Source organism: Amphiura filiformis, chromosome 12 (genome assembly GCF_039555335.1).
Source record: "Amphiura filiformis chromosome 12, Afil_fr2py, whole genome shotgun sequence".
In the NCBI taxonomy this organism is placed as follows: Eukaryota; Metazoa; Echinodermata; class Ophiuroidea; order Amphilepidida; family Amphiuridae; genus Amphiura; species Amphiura filiformis.
In genome coordinates, this window is record NC_092639.1 from 28,751,900 (window position 1) to 28,759,000 (window position 7,101).

Consider the following 7,101-nt stretch of genomic DNA (forward strand, 5'->3'; position numbering starts at 1 on the left):
AAAACGCACGTCGTCCCGTTGATATCTTCCGAAATGCGAGATGGAATTACTTGCTTGTCAGTTGTTTGATTTTGCAAAAGATAATATTGAAAAAGCTGGACCAGTAAATTTATTACTGGGCAAGTAGCTTTACAATCTCACTGGCCCAGAGGGCCAGTAGCAAACTAGCCTTGTTAGGCCTTTTGGGCTCGCCAAGTCCATGATATGAGGGCCACAGACTGCGGCTGCTTATAATCATGCGTAAGTCGAACGATCGAACTCGGATTGAACCTGAGTCTGCGAGCCGGTTCGTAAAGCTTGATTTTTCAACGTACGCACGGTCATTAGTAGCCGTAATCTGTGGCCCTCACTGACTTGGCGAGCCCGAAAATGGTCATGAGGGATGGGAGGAAATCTTAGAAGGCCTTGAACAAGGCTAGTAGCAAACAGAAACGTGAGTCAGACCCTTCCATAGATCTGCGTATTGATGAAGTATTTCATTCATTCATCTACCGTAGATCTGTGTATTGATGAAGTGGTGCATTGCTTACATCTACTGTAGATCTGTGTATTGATGAAGTAGTACATTCCTTACATCTACCGTAGATAGGTGTATTGATGAAGTAGTGCATTAATTATGTCTACCGTAGATTTGTGTATTGATGAAGTAGTACATTGCGTACATCAACTGTAGATCTGTGTATTGATCACGCTGTGTTACTTGCCAGATTACAACATCATCTTGGAATAAAGGCTACCATCTTGGACTGGTTTTCATCATATCTTTCGGATCGGAATCAATGTGTGCATATAAACGGGAAGTTCTCTGATCCATAACATATGCAGTATGGAGTGCCACAGGGGTCTGTGCTTGGGCCCTTGTTGTTTTCGATTTACATCCTTCCTCTTGGTGACATTATTCGTAGACACGGGATGAAGCTTCACATCTACGCTGATGACACCCAATTTTATGTGTCTGTTTGCCCCACATCTTCAAGTGGTGTGAATCTTGCTGTGTCCAAACTTGAGCAGTGTGTGAATGACATAAATATACGGATGTCTGAGAATTATCTCAAGTTGAACGCTGATAAAACCGAGGTCATTATGCTTGGTTACAGATCCCAACTGGCCACGGTCCATCTTCCGAATGTTAACATCGCTGGTCTTGATATAGCTGTCAAATCTGACCCAGTGAAGAACCTTGGAGTTATGTTTGACCCGGGTTTGACAATGGCTGCTCAAGTTTCAAGTATTACTAAGTCCGCCAATTTCCAACTTGTCAATATTGGTAGGGCGAGGAAAATGTTAACCACGGACTCCGCCAAATTAGCTGTTCACACCTTAGTCACATCTAGACTCGATTACTGCAACAGTTTGTTAGCAGGTATCTGCTCAAAAGACTCCAGAACATTCAACGCACTGCAGCTAGGTTGATCACCAGAAAGCGAAAATACGACCCCATCTCTGACGATCTCATCAACTTGCATTGGTTGCCTGTTAAGCAAAGAATTGACTTTAAGATCATGGTTCTAACATACAAATCTCTCCACCAACAGGCTCCTGAATATCTTTCAAGCATGCTCCAGATACAGACTGACCGCAGGCCGTTACGTTCCTCCTCTGCACCACTATTATTCGAATCCAGAACTCACCACCGAACATTTGCAGACCGTGCTTTTACATGCTACGCACCTCGTCATAGGAACCGGCTACCGAAACATATCAGAAATGCGAACTCTCTTCTCATTTTCAAAAGACTCTTGAAATGCCATTTGTTTAATGTTGCCTATGGACTGTAATTTTATTTGGTTTAAGTGTTGATCAGCGCCTTAGTACAATTATTGTTTGGTTTTAGGCGCTATATAAATTTCAGTTGTATTGTATTGTATATTGTATTGATGAAGTATTTCATTGCTTACATCTACCGTAGTGTGTTGATGAAGTAGTGTATTGCTTACATCTACCCTAGATAGGTGTATTGATGACGTAGTGCATTACTTATGTTTACCATAGATCTGTGTATTGATGAAGTAGTACATTGTGTACATCAACTGTAGATCTTTGTAGCGATGTGTAGTACATTGCTTGCGTCTGCTGTAGATGTGTGTATTGATAAAGTAGTACATTGCTTACATCTAACTGTAGATCTGTGTATTGGTGAAGAAGTATATTGGTTACGTCTACTCTAGAAGTAGTGCATTGCTTACATCTACCGTAGATCTGTGTATTGATGACGCAGTACATTGCTTACGTGTACTGTATATCTGTTTAGCGATGAAGTAGTAAATTGCTTACATCTACTATAGATATGTGTATTGATTTAGTGCATTGCTTATGTCTACTATGATGAAGTAGTACATTGCTTACATCTACTGTATTGATTAATGTAGTGAATTGCACTTCAATTGCTTAAGTCTACTGTAGATCTGTGTATTGGTGAAGTAGTGCATTGCTTACATCTACTGTAGATATGTGTATTGATGAAGTAGTGCATTGCTTGCATCTACCGTAGATCTGTGTATTGATGAAGTGGTGCATTGCTTACATCTACCGTAGATCTGTGTATTGATGAAGTAGTGCATTGCTTGCATCTACCGTAGATCTGTGTATTGATGAAGTGGTGCATTGCTTACATCTACCGTAGATCTGTGTATTGATGAAGTAGTGCATTGCTTGCATCTACCGTAGATCTGTGTATTGATGAAGTGGTGCATTGCTTACATTTACCGTAGATCTGTGTATTGATGAAGTAGTGCATTGCTTGCATCTGCCGTAGATCTGTGTATTGATGAAGTGGTGCATTGCTTACATCTACCGTAGATCTGTGTATTGATGAAGTAGTGCATTGCTTACATCTACTGTGGATCTGTGTATTGATGACGCAGTACATTGCTTACGTGTACTGTATATCTTGTTTAGCGATGAAGTAGTAAATTGCTTACATCTACTATAGATATGTGTATTGATTTAGTGCATTGCTTATGTCTACTGTAGATCTGTTTAGTGATGAAGTAGTACATTGCTTACATCTACTGTATTGATTAATGTAGTGAATTGCACTTCAATTGCTTACGTCTACTGTAGATCTGTGTATTGGTGAAATAGTATATTGCTTACATCTACTATAGAAGTGTATTGATGAAGTAGTACATAGCTCATATCTACCGTAGATATGTGTATTGATGAAGTAGTACGTTGCTTGCATCTACTGTAGATATGTGCAGCGATGAAGTAGTACATGGCTTAAATCTACTAGATCTGTGTAGTACTGAAGTAGTGCATTGCTTACATCTACTGTAGATTATATGTATTGATGAATCAGTGCATTGCTTACTTCTACTGTAGAATTGTTTGTTGATGCATTGTTTACATCTACCATAGATACGTGTATTGGTGAAATAGCACATTGCTTGCATCTACTCTATAGTTGGGTGTATACGTAGATCTGTCTATGAATTAGTGCGTTGTTGACATGTACCATGTATCTGTGTACTGGTGAAGTATAATAGTACGTTGCTTAGCATTTGGTCTGCAATATTCATTATTTGCTTTTAAATGCATTATATATTCTATCCTATAGGAATGGTAAAGGGTTCACAAAAAATAACCCCCCCCCCCTAATATTACTTGACATACATTTCATTGATTTGAAAAATTTAAAAACCTGTGAATAAAGGAATGGTTTTTGTATCCTCTCAATGTTCTTTCCTCTAAAAATCTTTTTTGTTTTGGCCAAAAATGATAACATTTTCCAAAAATGATGCTGTCAGAAAAAGTTGCACTTTTCAACATCCTCATTTGTGTCAAAATTAGCTTCAACGAATCATTATTTTGCACTACATGATGGTTGCATATGGGTGACTAAGAGATCAGAGACAAAAAGGTGAAGGAAAACAAAACAATTAAATCATTCGTAATATTGATATCGAGAAAGTCTTTTACATTTACATGTATGGGATGTTGAAAAGTACAACATTATTTTAAAGCATCATTTTTGAAAAATGTGATTATTTTTGACCAACACAAAAGCATTTTGAGAAAGGATAACTTTAGAAGGGTAGCAAAAGTTGCCTCTAATCACAGGTTTTTAAATTTTTTAAATCAACAAAACGAATGTCAAACTATGAAATGTTTTGTAATTCCTAAATTGATACCATTTTTGAAACACCGGCTCAATAAAACCTTCTAGAAATACCCCGTACATGTCAATGAATCGTTGTTTTATACTGCAAGATGATTGCATAGATTTACATAGAAATTAAAGAAAACAAAAACACCATTAAATTAATCAAAACATTGACACTGAGAATGTTTTCGCACATTAAATGCATTGGATGTGGAAAAGTGCCACTTTTTCTGAAAGCATCATTTTTGGAAAATGTGATTATTTTTGGCCAAAACAAAAAGATTTTTTAAAGAAAGAACTTTGGGAGGGTTGGATAATTTTTTCAAATCAACGAATGTATGTCAAGTTATGCAAAGAAATGTTTTGTAATTTGAGGGGGGGGGGGGTATTTGTAGTGAACCCTTTATTTATTTATATCACTTTATTATTATTGCATTTATATATAGTTGAAATATTACCTTTGTAATGATTTGGTATCAAATGTACCTATTTTCTATAATGATTTCATTGTAATATTGCTTTGTTTCTAACGTATATCATGTTATTGTCTTATAATTTTTTAATGATGATTGATGAATAAAATTGAATTGAATTGAATGATCTGTGTTTAGATTAATGCATTGCTAAAATATACTGTCGATCTGTATATTGATGAAACATTGTATTGCTTACGTCTACTCTCATCTGTCATAAAGTAGTGTAACGCTTACATCCTCGTTTTATGTTATGTTTCAGTATAATGGTATTTAAAAAAAGTATTTAATGATTCTAATATCCTCTTTTGTTGTATATTTCAGTAGATATCCACGTAAGAAGCCGGGTAATAAGCTTATTCCCAAAATGTCAGTAGATTCCGATTTTGCATTTGCGTGTTTAATACATGATTATTAAATTTATGACATAAAATCAAATTTGACGATATTTTTTGCCAATAAACACAAACGTTATGTTGGCTAGTCAGAGGTTTCTGATGGTATAAAAAATCTCAATATTTTTTTAGAACAGTATAGGGAGTGAGGCTGGAGATCGCGAAAATTTAGATAACAGCCGAATTGGTGTATAATCTAAATAAATTTGCATAAATAAATAAATAAATAAATAAATAAATAAATAAATAAATAAATAAACTTAAATAAATAAACTTAAATAAATAAACTTAAATAAATAAATAAACTTTCATAAATAAGTAAACTTAAATAATAAAATAAAACAATCAACTTGTATAAATAAACTTAAATAAATAGACTTACATAAATAAATAAATAAACTTAAATAAATTAATAAATAAACTTACATAAATAAATAGATAAATAATTAAATTAACTTAAATAATAAAATAAATAAATCAAATTATATAAATAAACTTAAATAAATAGACTTACATAAAAAAAATGAATAACTTAAATAAATAAACTTAAATTAATAAATAAACTTAAATAAATAAATACACTTAAATAAATTAATAAACTTACATAAATAAATAGATAAATAAATGAACTTAAATAATAAAATAAATCAATCAAATTATATAAATAAACTTAAATAAATAAATTGGGAAATAAATAAACTCAAATAAATAAATAAATAATTCTCGCTATTCGCAATAAGGGCGCCGCCAGCGGTTTGCGATGTAATCGTGATGTATCATGGGAAAATCGTGATGTATCATGGGAAAAGGTCGACATCCAAGTCCGCGCAATACGAATATTACCATGCTATTACATAGGAACACGTGACAATATTTTTTAGTTTGTCAATATAACGGTATTACACGCAAATCGATAGAGAAAAAATTAATTGTGCACATTTCAAATCACATTATTAAGTATTATTGAGTATCGATTCGCGTGTAACACCTTTATATAATTTGATTGATTTATTTTATTATTTAAGTTCATTTATTTATCTATTTATTTATGTAAGTTTATTAATTTATTTAAGTGTATTTATTTATTTAAGTTTATTTATTAATTTAAGTCCCCTTCCACGATGGCCTTCCACAGCTCCCTGAAGAATCTGCTTCTCAACTCCACCATCCTTTCTTACAATGTGGCCAAAGTAGCGCAATTTCCTCTCAATGATGGACTTTCTGATGTTTAAGTCTGTGCCGATCTTATTCAGGACCCAGATATTTGCATATGGGGTATAATCCTCTTCCACGGTAAACCATGGGTAAACCAAACAGCTTCCGTGGTAAACCTTATAGCGCCATCACTTGATGAAAGTACGTTATTAGTAGGCGTGAATTAAAAGCTATCTGGGCTAGAACTATTGCGACTGTAGGGGTGAGCTTGCCTACAGGTACTAAAAAAAATACCCGTTGCGGTTACATTATACACGTCTAGTTTAGGGCGACGGGGGGGGGGGATTAGACAATTAAAAGTGAACACCTAAATAACATATTTTAACTCCCATGGCCACCAACCACAATTTTAAAGTCAGATCTCGAATGCTATATCATAACCCTTTCCTGTGTTACTGTGTAGTTTAAATAGGCATATTAATATAATATTTAAATGCTATTTTATTATTTTATTATTAATTGAAAATCTAAAATAGTATAAAATCGTATATGATGCCTTAAATTAAAGTTTAAAACGTTCTTCCAATATTAAAAACTATTATTAAAAAATCCCTAACATCTCAGACAACACGCCCCCCCCCCCACACACACACCTACACACCCCTACACCAACAACCACGTGCCAAGTGTTGGCGCAAGTCTACCTTGTACATCGTGCACCCGCGCGTGCACCATCCAGCATTGCCTCGCTAAAATACACTACCCTATTACGAGCAATGGAATAGCCCGTCAATCATGCACAGTGGTTGCTCCTGGAAGGAAGATTATACCCGATGATATGACGCGGTTGCTCATGGAAGACAAGAAGGATTATACCCCTTTTCGATATCTTCTTGTCTTTCCAAGATACTCCCAACAGCCTCCTATAGCACCACATCTTAAATGCATCTATCTTCTTCCTGTCATTCTTTGT